Source organism: Crinia signifera, chromosome 4, assembly GCF_055691185.1.
Source record: "Crinia signifera chromosome 4, ASM5569118v1, whole genome shotgun sequence".
In the NCBI taxonomy this organism is placed as follows: Eukaryota; Metazoa; Chordata; class Amphibia; order Anura; family Myobatrachidae; genus Crinia; species Crinia signifera.
The window spans coordinates 85,779,949-85,793,283 of record NC_139220.1 but is presented as its reverse complement, the minus strand read 5'-3'; the positions used below and the strand labels follow the sequence as shown (position 1 = coordinate 85,793,283).

At 47.9% G+C, this 13,335-nt stretch overlaps 1 protein-coding gene across 5 annotated transcripts in view; it reads right to left on the bottom strand.

Moving 5' to 3' along the window:
- The window catches only part of FGF1 (fibroblast growth factor 1), a 283,447-nt gene extending 273,891 nt beyond the window's left edge, over window positions 1-9,556 (bottom strand). For 4 of the 5 annotated variants that reach the window (XR_014473371.1, XM_083181927.1, XM_083181924.1 and 1 more), the window contains exon 1: window positions 9,183-9,555. The gene's annotated coding sequence lies outside the window, so the exon portion shown is untranslated. Of the gene's footprint in view, window positions 1-9,182 lie in introns of all 5 variants that reach the window. The other variant, XM_083181929.1, reaches the window with a different exon arrangement.
- Window positions 9,557-13,335: the final 3,779 nt, after the last annotated feature.

The following is a 13,335-nucleotide window of genomic DNA, read 5'->3' as shown; positions in this document are numbered from 1 at the left end:
CTGTCCAGTGTGTTCACCTCAGCATTCAGCGATCCAGCCCTGATCCTGTCTCATCCTCCTCTCAGTAGCATTCCTGTTTTCCAGCAGATTCCTATCTCTCAGATAAGTTGGGGATTTTCTCCCATCTCTTCCTCACTTATCACGTTTGCTGTTTACCATCTCAGCTGTGTATAGGTACATAGGTCACTGGAATTGTCTACTTTTGCCATTTTATTGTTATATACCACCTATAGAGCATTGTTGCCATTTAATTGATATTTACCACCACAGAGCATTGTTGCCATTTATTGTTTATATATTGTGTATTGTTACACCCGTTTAGTTTTATTACATCAATTGAGTATTGTTACTCCTGCATTGCCCTCAGTCGTGTCTGCCCCTGGAGCCACATCAGGCTCCTTAGCCTTTGGGGGATCAGTGGTCCACAGGTCACCTTAGTTAGTCTGTCCTCTTGTTCCTGGTCCGTCTCCACGGGTGCGTTGTCCCAACATAAGACCTGCTTGTAACGGAGTCTGGGCGGACCTAATTCACCCTTACAGCCGGGACGGGTACAGGCGAAGCCCTGCACGCACCCTTGGACACTAGGCCAGGACAACAGAGTTAGGGAATGTGGCCACTGATCCTCCCCTAACATTATAACCGGCCCTAACAGATAAACTCTGGAGCTGAGTTCTGCCCTCTCAGTCCAGCAGTTTTCCTGCCTTGTCACAGTATCTGCCTTGTCACTGTATCTGTTTTGTCACTGTCATTGTCGAGTCACATTTTTTTTTTGTCGTATCATTGTTTGTTGTGTCTGGTCTGTAACCTTGCACGGCTATATCATGCAGGCCATGCAAGGATCTTTAGCGGCTCTAAATTTGGCATTTACTGCCTTTAAACCTGGGCAGTTAGAGGTTTTGCAGCAGTCCTTACTGCAGTTGCAAAAACTCCTAACAGAAATTTTTCTGTTTCGGCCCAGAGGTCACTGGGGTTCATTCAGCCCCTAATAAGACCCTGCCTAAGGAGGTATTAGGCAGCAAGTCCTCAGACCCAGAGGTTCAGTTAATGCATAGGAGTGTTCTACGGCCGAAGCTCCCATCGGAGGAGCGTCAGCGGCGTAGAGACTTTAATCTATGCTTATACTGTGGAGATTCAGGCCACTTTGTGCAAACTTGTGTTTTGCGCAACTCCAGTGGTGGCAACAGGGTGTTTCCTCTGGCCAAGTCAGGTCAGGTTGTCAGATCTATGCCTGTCTCCACTGTGGCAGAGGAGCGCTCTACTGAGTCTCCCAGTAAAAGCGCTCTGATTAATACGGTTGGTCTAAGTGCTGGGAGACCCCATTTTGGGTTTAAGAATCAGCAGAGGAGGTGCTCCCCGCATGATGGGATTTCAGTTCATATTAAGTCAGAGTTGCAAACCCTTAAGGGGAAAGCCCAGGTGATTGACTCAGATGCTGGGGGCCCGCCGAGCCAGGATGATGCCGGGGGCCCGCCGAGCCAGGATGATGCCGGGGGCCCGCCGAGCCAGGCTGATGCCGGGGGCCCGCCGAGCCAGCCAAAGGCCGCAGCCCCGAGGTGGGGGCCCAAAGGTCGCAGCTGCCCCAGAGGGGGTTCAAGCCTGTGTCGCCCCAGAGGGGGTTCAAGCCTGTGTTGCCCCAGTCTGGGCGGACCTAATTCGCCCTTACAGCCGGGACGAGTACAGGCGAAGCCCTGCACGCACCCTTGGACACTAGGCCAGGACAACAGAGTTAGGGAATGTGGCTACTGGTCCTCCCCTAACACAGTAAAAGTCCCAGTCTTTACGCGTTTCTCCGTCATAGGGATTTGACGGTTCCCTCAGAAGATATGGGAGACATGGTGGCTTACTTAGTATTTAAGGGTGAATCATCCAATCATTGTGAGGCAATCATTAGGGCTCACCTGTGTTCAATGCACCTCTTGGTACTTGTGTATTTTGGCGGCGCCCACGATGAGGATCGCGTCCATCGTGTGTGAAAAATCGGGTCCATCGCGTCCATCGCGTCGCGTCGTGTGCATTAACATGGCACACGACGCGACCGACGCGATGGACGCGATTTCTCCATAGGCTTCAATGTTAAAATATTTTAACAATGAAATCGTGTCGGTCGCGTCGGTCTTGTGCCATTATAATGGCACAAGATAAGATGGACTTGATAAAGTCCATTTTACATGGAATAAAATGGGAAATGGGCCAATATGGCCCATTTCTCATTGTATATGTCCCCGTCATGTCCAAATATAACTGCCCCCCCATTGTGAGCGGCACCCCAGTATTGACGTCAACCCGAAGCGTGGCGAGCGCAGCGAGCCCGCGAGGGGCGGCGGTGCGCGTCCTCCGACCTTTTCATACCCCTACTATCCACGTCGGCGTGGAGTTGAGAATAGAATAGTGTGGCGAGCGCAGCGAGCCACCGAGCCCGAAGCGTGGCGAGCGCAGCGAGCCCCGCGAGGGGACGCGGACACCTGTGAAGCCCGCGTGGGGACGCGGATACCTGTGAAGGTATCCGCGTCCCCTCGCGGGGCTCGCTGCGCTCGCCACGCTTCAGGCTCGGTGGCTCGCTGCGCTCGCCACACTATTCTATTCTCAACTCCACGCCGACGTGGATAGTAGGGGTATGAAAAGGTCGTAGGACGCGTACCGCCGCCCCTCGCGGGCTCGCTACGCTCGCCACGCTTCGGGTTGGCGTCAATACTGGGGTGCTGCTGACAATGGGGGGCATTTATGTTTGGACATGACGGGGCCATATACAATGAGAAATGGGCCATATTGGCCCATTTCCCATTGTTTTCTATGTTAGATGGACTTTATCAACTACATTTGATCTTGTGCCATTATAATGGCACAAGTCCGACGCGACCGACAGTATTTCAATGTTAAAAATATTTTAACATTGAAGCCTATGGAGAAATCGCGTCGGTCGCGTCGGTCGCGTCGTGTGCCTTAACTTTAAGGCACACGACGCGACGCGATGGACCCGATTTCTCCATCGGGTTCAATGTTAAAAATATTTTAACATTGCAGCCTATGGAGAAATCGCATCCATCGCGTCGCGTCGTGTGCCTTAAAGTTAAGGCACACGATGCCTGCGACGGGCGCCGCCAAAATACACAAGTACCCACCTCTTTGTTCAGGGTTAAGAACCACTTGTTCACTTATCTCTTATGATACCACAAACTGTGTCATTTTTATTTCATTTAGCTCTATCTCAAAATGTCTAAAATACATACATACATCAAATAATGGCACCGTTGAAGGTTGGTAACAATAATAATCTGATTTCCTTTCATTACTCAGTAATATAATACCTTTATTTACAATTAGTGTCTAACACACTATGGCCCTTATTCTGGTTGGTGCGGCCGGAGCCGCATATGCGGCTCCGACCGTGCAGGCGAATCCCCGCCTTCCATACGGATCGCCACGGCCGTCCGTACGCGGATATGTGGCGATCCGCATGAAATTGGACGGGGATACGCCTCCTCCATGGTGGGAGCAGCCCCTGCATTCGATGGTCGCCGAACATCGAATGCAGGGCCGCACGCTCCACCAGGTCCCGCAACACAAGACCACATGGACACTTGTCCGTGTGAAATCTTGTATGGGGGCGGGCAGCTGACATCCGGCGATGTCAGATGCCCGCCCCGTACCCACGCGTCACGGCCTCATTACCATGCATACGCCCCGCGTTTGCATGGGAACGCCCATGAAACGCGGGGCGTATGCATAGGGTAATGAGGATAAGTAGCCCCTCACGCCCCTCTACGCCCCCTGTGCGGCGTATAGAGAATCCTTGCGGCGAAATCGCCTGCACATGCGCAGAGTGACCTCTGCACATGCGCAGAAGATAAACATCGGCGGCCCGTACGCAAGCGGGAATATCCGCATCGATCAGAATAAGGGCCTATGTTCTCAAATATTCCTAACAGACGCAACTTCCTTATCAGTAGAGCCTGTGGCTCAGTTGGCGAAGAGACAAACCATCAGCAATTCAGCTGTTTAGACACTGGTTCTATTCCCACCAGGGGAACTTCCAATCTTAGTTTAGTTATTTTTCATATTATAATGATTACATGTTCAATATAATTTAATTTTGATTATATAAATCTTTTAACAAATATTTTCACTAGAGGTCCAAAGAAAAAGAAAAAGATTCTAAAAAAAAAAAATTTTCTCAAAGAATTCCATTTATATCACGATATTTGGTCTCACATCACATATTTTATATAGTAATAATGATAAATAACCATAGGTCCAAATAAACAGAACAATCTTAGTTGCATTACACTACACATAGTGCCCCTTAGTTACTTAATGCATTTAAGTAAGGCAGGGAGTGCCTCGGCTAATGAATTTTGATGAAGGCGCTCGCTGCGGGTGTCTCCACATTCGCATTAATGCCTATGCGCATGTGCAGTCCCCCACCCCTGTGCGAGCAGGTCTGAATTGGCCCCTGAATTTAAATGCTAAGCAATTCTCTTGGACATATTAATGCCAGTTACATATCACGTCCTCAGTAGTGCCAGGTGCAGATGTCCCCAGTAGTGCCAGTTATATATCATGTCCTCTGTCGTGCTAGTTGAGGATTTTCCCAGTAGTGCCAGTTACATATCATGTCCTCTGTAGTGCCAGTTACATATCATGTCCTCAGTAGTGCCGGGTACAGATGTCCTCTGTAGTGCTAGGTGCAGATGTCCCCAGTAGTGCCAGTTAAATATCATGTCCTCAGTATTGCCAGTTACATAACATGTCTTCAGTAGTGCCAGATACAGATGTCCCCAGTAGTGCCAGTTGCATACCATGTCCTCTAGTGCCAGTTGAGGATTTTCCCCGTAGAGCCAGTTACATATGTTCTCTGTAGTGCCAGTTACATATCATGTCCTCTGTAGTGCCAGTTACATATCATGTCCTCTGTAGTGCCAGTTACATATCATGTCCTCTGTAGTGCCAGTTACATATCATGTCCTCTGTAGTGCCAGTTACATATCATGTCCTCTGTAGTGCCAGTTACAGATGATGTAAAGGAGAGCTGTGAGTGAAATGTGAAGAGAAGAGGGCTTTGACAACAGGAGGTAAGAGGGCCCTGCTCGGAGGAGCTTACAATCTAGTACAGGGGTGGCCAACCGGTCAGAGGTAAAGAGACGAAAAATATTGGTAGTCAAGCTAAAGAGCCAACATCATGCGCGCGCCGAAGGCGCATGTGCCAAAAAAAGGTGCGTAGTCTATTTTGACCCCTTGGGTGGGTGTGATACAAATATGCCTCCAATAGTGCCAGATACACATATGCCCCCCACGGTGCCAGGTATGCACCACACGGTGCCGGGTATGCCCCCACAGTGCCAAAAAGCTGGTATGCCCCCACAGTGCAAATTTCCCAGCAGCAGCACTCACCATTGTTGCTGCTGCTGCCAGGCGAGGAGAGGACAGTCTGGTGTCCCCCTGCAGTCCTCCTGTCATGTCACCGATGGCAGGAGAGCACAGCACACCGCGCGTCTCCTTCCCCCTCACTTCCTTGTGACTGGGCCGCCCACCAATCGAAGCTCGCTGGCCGGCTCCTGATTGGCTGCTGGCCCACGAGCTCTGATTGGCGGACGGCCCAGTCACAAGGATGCACAGTAAGGGGTAGGAGAGATGCACGATGCGCGCTCTCCTCCCCTCAGAAGGAGAAGGGATTCAGGGAACCGGCAGCAGGGGGTACTGGGACAGACGGTGGGCGGCGGGCAGCAGTGGGAGCAGGAGCCGCACTTTACAAGGGGGAGAGCCGCATGAGGCTCAAGAGCCACAGGTTGGCCACCACTGATCTAGTAGGAAGGGGAGACAGACAGATTACAAAAGGTGCAAGTGGGTGGTGGCTAGATAGCAGGATGTAAACAGGCAAAGGGTCGGAGAACCAGCTAGCTTATGCAGGACTAGTTTATGCAGTGGCATATCATGTCCTCAGTAGTGCCAGGTACAGATGTCCCCAGTAGTGCCAGTTACATATCATGTCCTCTGTAGTGCCAGTTACATATCATGTCCTCAGTATTGCCGGGTACAGATGTCCTCTGTAGTGCCAGTTACATATCATGTCCACTGTAGTGCTAGGTGCAGATGTGCCAGTTACATATCATGTCCTCAGTATTGCCAGTTACATAACATGTCTTCAGTAGTGCCAGATACAGATGTCCCCAGTAGTGCCAGTTGCATACTATGTCCTCTGTAGAGCCAGTTGAGGATTTTCCCCGTAGTGCCAGTTACATATCATGTCCTCTGTAGTGCCAGTTACATATCATGTCCTCTGTAGTGCCAGTTACATATCATGTCCTCTGTAGGGCCACTTACATATCATGTCCTCTGTAGTGCCAGTTACATATCATGTCCTCTGTAGTGCCAGTTACATATCATGTCCTCTGTAGTGCCAGTTACATATCATGTCCTCAGTAGTGCCAGGTACAGATGTTCCCAGTAGTGCCAGTTACATATAATGTCCTCTGTAATGCCAGTTACATATCATGTCCTCTGTAATGCCAGTTACATATCATGTCCACAGTAGTGGCAGTTACATATCGTATCCTCTGTAGTGCAGTTACAGATGATGTATAGGAGAGCTGTGAGTAAATGTGAAGAGAAGAGGGCTTTGACAACAGGAGGGAAGAGGGCCCTGCTCGGAGGAGCTTACAATCTAGTAGGAAGGGGAGACAGACAGATTACAAGAGGTGCAAGCAAGTGGGTGGTGGCTAGATAGCAGGATGTAAACAGGCAAGGGGTCGGAGAACCAGCTAGCTTATGCAGGACTAGTTTATGCAGTGGCATATCATGTCCTCAGTAGTGCCAGGTACAGATGTCCCCAGTAGTGCCAGTTACATATCATGTCCTCAGTAGTGCCAGGTACAGATGTCCCCAGTAGTGTCCGTTATCAGGGCCGAAACTAGGGTTTCCGGCGCCCGGGGCAAGGCAGTCTTTTGGTGCCCCCCCCCCCTCCTAGTGATGCTGCTGCGCGCCGGAGGCGTGCCGAAATTTTCGGGGGGCGTGGCCTAATTTGGGGGCGTGGCCTATAATCGCTGCTCTCCCGCGAGGCCACGCCCCCATTTTGCCGCTATGGGGGCATGACCCAGAGGCTCTGTGAGCCTCTAGCCATGCCCCCAGCCCCCTGGCTGCGGGAATAGACGCTGTGCGCATGCGCACAGCGTTTATTCCCCGCTGCTTAGTTAGCAGCTGACAGGGGGGACCGAACAACTGACGCCTTGTCCCTGGCGCCGGAGACCCCCCCCTCCCCGCACAGTCCTCTCACCGCTCACCCCGCAGCCGCATCTTCGTCCGTCTCCTACTAGCGCTGCGGCGGGAAGCGCTGATGACTTCAAAAAGACTTGCCGGACGCTGATTGGCTGAATTCAGCCAATCAGCGTCCGGCAAGTCTTTTCGAAGTCATCAGCGCTTCCTGCAGCCGCGCTAGTAGGAGATGGACGGACATACCTGTCAGCGCGCCCCTCACCTCCAGCGCCCGGTGCGAGTGACCCCCCAGTCCCCCCTAGTTACGGCCCTGCCGTTATGTATCATGTCTTTAGCAGTGCCAGTTACAGATGTCCCCAGTAGTACCAGTTACATATCATGTCCTCAGTAGTGCCAGTTATTGTACATATCATTTCCCCAGTAGTGCCAATTACATATGTCCCCATTAGTACATTACATATCATGTCCCCAGCTGTGTCAGTTACATGTCATGGTCCCAGTAGTGCAAGTTACATATTATGTCCCCAGCAGTGTCAGTTACATATCATGTCCTCTGTAGTGCTGTTACAGATGTCTCCATTAGTGCCAGTTACATATCATGTCCCCAGTAGTGCCAGTTACATATCATGTTCCCAGCAGTGCCAGTTGAGGATGTTCCCAGTAGTGCCAGTTACATATCATGCCCCAGCAGTGCCAGTTAAATATGTCCCAGTATTGCCAATTACAGATGTCCCCAGTAGTGCCATTTACATATCCTGTCCCCAGTAGTGCCATTTACATATCCTGTCCCCAGTAGTGCCATTTACATATCCTGTCCCCAGTAGTGCCAAGTACATATAATGTCCCCAACAGTGCCAGTTACATATCATGTCCCCAGCAGTGCCAGTTACATATCATGTCCCCAGTAATGACAGTTGAGAATGTTCCCAGTAGTGCCAGTTACATATCATGCGCCCAGCAATGACAGTTAAATATGTCCCCAGTAGTGCCAATTACAGATGTCCCCAGTAGTGCCAGTTACATATCATGTAACCAGTAGTGCCAAGTACATATCATGTCCCCAGTAGTGCCAAGTACATATAATGTCCCCAACAGTGCCAGTTACATATCATGTCCCCAGCAGTGCCAGTTACATATCATGTCCCCAGTAATGACAGTTGAGAATGTTCCCAGTAGTGCCAGTTACATATCATGCCCCCAGCAATGACAGTTAAATATGTCCCCAGTAGTGCCAATTACAGATGTCCCCAGTAGTGCCAGTTACATATCATGTAACCAGTAGTGCCAAGTACATATCATGTCCCCAGTAGTGCCAGTTGCGGATGTTCCCAGTAGTGCTTTTAGCACAAAAAACAGGTACATTTTGGAAACTATGGTTTTCAGAATAATTTGGATAACAGAGATCTGGATGAGAGATACTTAACCTGTACTAAACACTTTAATATAATAACATGAGTGCATAGGAGTAGGCTCAGGGGAAATCTATGACACTACTGCTACGAGGGATCAAAGAGTCAGTAGGGATACACTTGCAACAAAAGCGTTGTGTACTTTTAAACCACTGTACGGTAGATCACACTGATGTGGTTTGTGAATATATATATAATTGTGAGTATCTGAGTATATAATTGTGAGTATCTGAGATCCAGGACAGGACAATGCTTTTACAGTACTGTAAGTACTGTATCTCTCATCATACCCTCCATTTCTATTTTGCAGTTTATTTACAAAGAGTTACTGCACCTTCTTTTCCTATGCAACATAACAAGCACCCTCAGAAACACTGTATTATGTAACATTGTTACTGCAGACCTGGCTTCCTCACTGTCCAGTCTGATCTGTATTTACTAGCAGTTAGCAAGCAGTCAATAGCCTAATAACCTGATATAACAGAGGAAGTAATTATATGATGAAGAACATATTATTATAATCTCCATGTGGGTAGATCAATTAAAGAATCCCAAATTCCCTCTTACCTCAGGTTTGTGGCTTTGAGGCTCTTTCTGGCTGTATTCCTATGGAACAGAAGTCTAGTGAAGTCTTTGATCTTGCTTATTAAAGACTCACTTTCGTAAATAAGGATGGAATCCAATCTCTAATAGAAATAATATGTAACCTTGGGTGTGGACTAGGTCAAGGAAATGTGTGGTCCGTTCCTTCGGCTCAAATTGGTCAGACTTTTAATGCTTCTGTAAACCTGTTATTCGGAGCCAAGCCAGGGTTATTGAACACTAAATAAGTTACCCAAGATAATGCGCAATAAGCGAAACTAAATGCTGCTATATTCTCCCAGAACACTTGGCACAGATGTGAGCATGCCCAGTCTGTGCTCCCACTGGACTTATCCAGCCAGTACAGTCTGTGGTATAGTCTCCCATGCTCTGGTGCTCTGGTGCTCTGGCACTATGACAGAAGAACAAGCAAAATAAGGACAATAGTCTTGCATTTTATTTTATTTTATTTTTAGCTATGTGGTACTGCTGCTATTTTCATGTTGGATGAATGCCCAATGCAGTTCAAGGTTATTAAATATATCTTCTCAAGACACTTTATACAGCCTACATTTAAGTGCTGCTGAAACAGATGCATAGTGATTATAAAATAAATTGGGCGCTGTTATCTGATACGTATGTACTGTTACCAAATGTGGATTAGGGAATCTTCTGCTGCATTTAATTTATAGGTCTTTAAAAAAAAAACTGTTTTCGAGAGGTATTATGAGAGCATTATAAATGTCTAGCGTTTACCATTTATTGTCTATTGTTAGCACACGGAGCGAATACCTAGAACACAGATGACAGGCCAAACTCACGGCAGCGCAGCATTGTTCCTGGGTGTTTTGTAGTGTTCCCAGCTAAATGCAGTCAGCTCGGTGCTTGTATTATGCTCTCATACAAAACGAATGACATTGCTAGCTGTAGAAGCAGGACCAGATTAAGGGCCTTATGGGCCTGGAGCTGCAAATGTTCCAGAGCCTATTATGAGAAGTGGAGGAGGTCAGTGGCAAAAGGAAGATTTCCAAATGTAATCCAAACTCTCCCACTCTGCAGCACATTGGAGTAAAGGCCCCCTTACATTTGTCCGACTTGTCATAACGACAAGTCGGACCCGATTGTCCCAGCAGCTCCCCGGGAGGGATCACATGCGATGGCACTTCATGTGCCAAGTTTTGCATGTGATAGTACCAGGGAGCCGGGCAGGAGAACACGATGCAGCAGCAGCACTTCCAAAAAAAAAGAAAAACCCCATACAAACAAATAGGAGGCCATTGATTGGCTGAGACCTCTCTCAGCCAATGAGCGATTGGCTGAGAGAGGTCTCAGCCAATCGCTGATTGGCTGAGAGAGGTCTCAGCCAATCGCTGATTGGCTGAGAGAGGTCTCAGCCAATGAATGGCTTCCTATGCGTTTGTATGGCCCTTTTTTTTTTAAGTGCTGCTGCTGCAGCGTCTTCTCCTGCCCGGCTCCCTGGTACTCTGCGCCGCCCCCCCTGCTCCCGCTGATGCTGCCTGGCTCCCTGCGCCTGACTCTGGTAGGTCCCCTGTTGTGGGGGAGCACGGCTCCGGGCAGCACATAAGATTTAGCAAATCTTATGTGCAGCCCGTCCGACCTCCCATCTCCGATCCGATGCGCACGGGGCCGCGCATCGGGTCGGAGGGGATGTCACCATATGCGATTTGGGACGATTTCACGGCCCGATTCATTCGAATCGGGCAAAATCGTGCCCAAATCGCATAATGTAAGGGGGCCTTAAGTACGGGAGTCTGGGGGAGCGGTAACAGCCCAGAATTTTTTTTTTATTTTTTTTTTATACACTGGTACTGTATAGAATAGTAGTAATAGTATAGTATAGGCTGTTTCAAACATTTAAAGAAGATAAGTGGTCAGGAAAACATAATTATAAACAAATACAGAAACATAATGGAACCAGTACTGCACTTTCTAAACTCACAATCTCCTGGCAGCTGCTCTCTGGTCCATTGCTATGTTTGAGAGCCCAGATTCACACACACACACACACACACACACACACACACACATACAGTAAACGTGGTAGAAGAAGCTGGTACACTGGGTATGTGCATCAGCTCCGCTCTGTCTCTTAAACTGCATGATGTGGTGGCAGCTCTATTAATCATATTATATACCAGCTATTGTTGTCATAACTTAAGGCACTTGCCAAGAGGCACGTAGAACCCATACACTATAAGCCACAACGTTGCCCTAAATATACAAAAGTATAAAAGATTGCATAAATGTGTCAAATTTTAATAATGAATGATTTATGGCCAACCATATGGCCAGCTGGTGTCTGTCTGGCGATCATCATTCTGTTATGGTGATGAGTCCATCCACCCCATTGTTAAACTGGCCCTGTGTAGAAGGATATATTTAATCAAACTTACCCACTCTCCCAGAGTATCTGTGAGTGTAACAAATTTTGGGGAGCCCATCTGCAAATTGTGGCCAGGTGGACATGTTAATGCATTCATGATACCAACCATACTGTCCCCACCCCCACAACCCTCCTGGACTAACTTTCCAGGATTTACCAGGAAGAGCGGAGATATTATATGGTAGGAAAATTGAATTTGAAAAGAGGCACACTTCATGCAGGAAAACATTTGGTACTTATGTAGTAGTTGGGCACCCACTAAGCAATTTGCTTAGTGGGCTATTCTGTGTAAGGAAATCGCATTGCATGTCCAGTTTTAGTGTCATGCGATGCGATAATACTAAGTAATTTATTCACTGCTATTTTTACGCAGGTTATCGCATCGCATTGTACCTCACGATGCAATGCGATCTTACTTAAGTAATGTATTCACTGCCAATTTTAGCTACCCCCACTATCCACACCACCCTATAGCGTTGCAAGCGCAGCGTTCCCCCACTATCCATGCCACACCGAATGTGGCGAGCGCAGCGAGCGCCACGAGGGGTGTCGGAACGCGTCCTCCTGACCTTTTCATACCCCCACTATCCATGTCGGCGTGGAGTTGATCTTTTATAGTGTGGCGAGCGCAGAGAGCCACCAAGCCCGAAGCATGGCGAGGGGATGTGGAAAATATGGAAAGTAATCCGCGTCCCCTTGTGGGGATTGCTGCGCTCGCCACACTTCGGGCTCGGTGGTTCGCTGCGCTCACCCCACTTTATAAAATCAATTCCACGCTGACATGGATAGTGGGGGTATGAAAAGGTCGGGAGGACGCGTTCCGCTGTGCTCGCCATGCTTCGGGGTGGCGTGGATAGTGGGGTGCTTTCAAAAACACATTCACAGCAGCCATACAACACATCTGAGACAGTAATGTGGACACATGTTAATGTCAAACTGTAAATTTAGTGAGAAATGATTAAGATAATGAATAATGAATAAATAACCATAGCAAAGATAATGATTAAATATTACAAAAATCACAAATACATTAAGAACAGTAAAGATTACATAATAATAACAACAATATAAGGAACAAGATAATGAAAAAGATGAAGAAAAAAAGACAGGCACTAAGGGGGCACTACAGTACCCTTTGGCAGGAGGCTCAGTACATATAAAATCCTTTCAAAAGGGTTGTCTGCAGCCACACTTCTCCTCCACATGAACCCCTGCAGGTATGAGTTTAAGTGCTGCCTGCCTTGCAGTGCCTTGGAGCTTCTTATTCCTCTATTTGGCAGCCCCCCACATCCTTTCGATATTCTGGATGTGTACCCCCGATTCAGGGTCCACAAAATTGTATTTGTGGTTTACCCTGCATATTTGTGGTTTCCCTGCCGGCCTCCTGTAATTCCTCCGTCTTATAGGCCCTTTAGCAGTCAATGTAAATATTCGATCCGGGACAGTGCCAGGTTAAGCCTTCGGGGGGCCCGAGGCACTTTAGACAGGGGGGCCCCCTTGCACTTGTTATTACTGGCCGCAAACTGCATAGGAGAATATTACACTGTCAAAACACAGAGTAAAGGCAGTATAAACTTGCTCAATGGGTAACTGCAGGGGATATATACAGTACAGTAGATATATATATATATATATATATATATATATATATATATATATATATATATATATATATATATATATATATATATATATATATATACACATATACAGTCAGGTCCCCCTACCACCAAT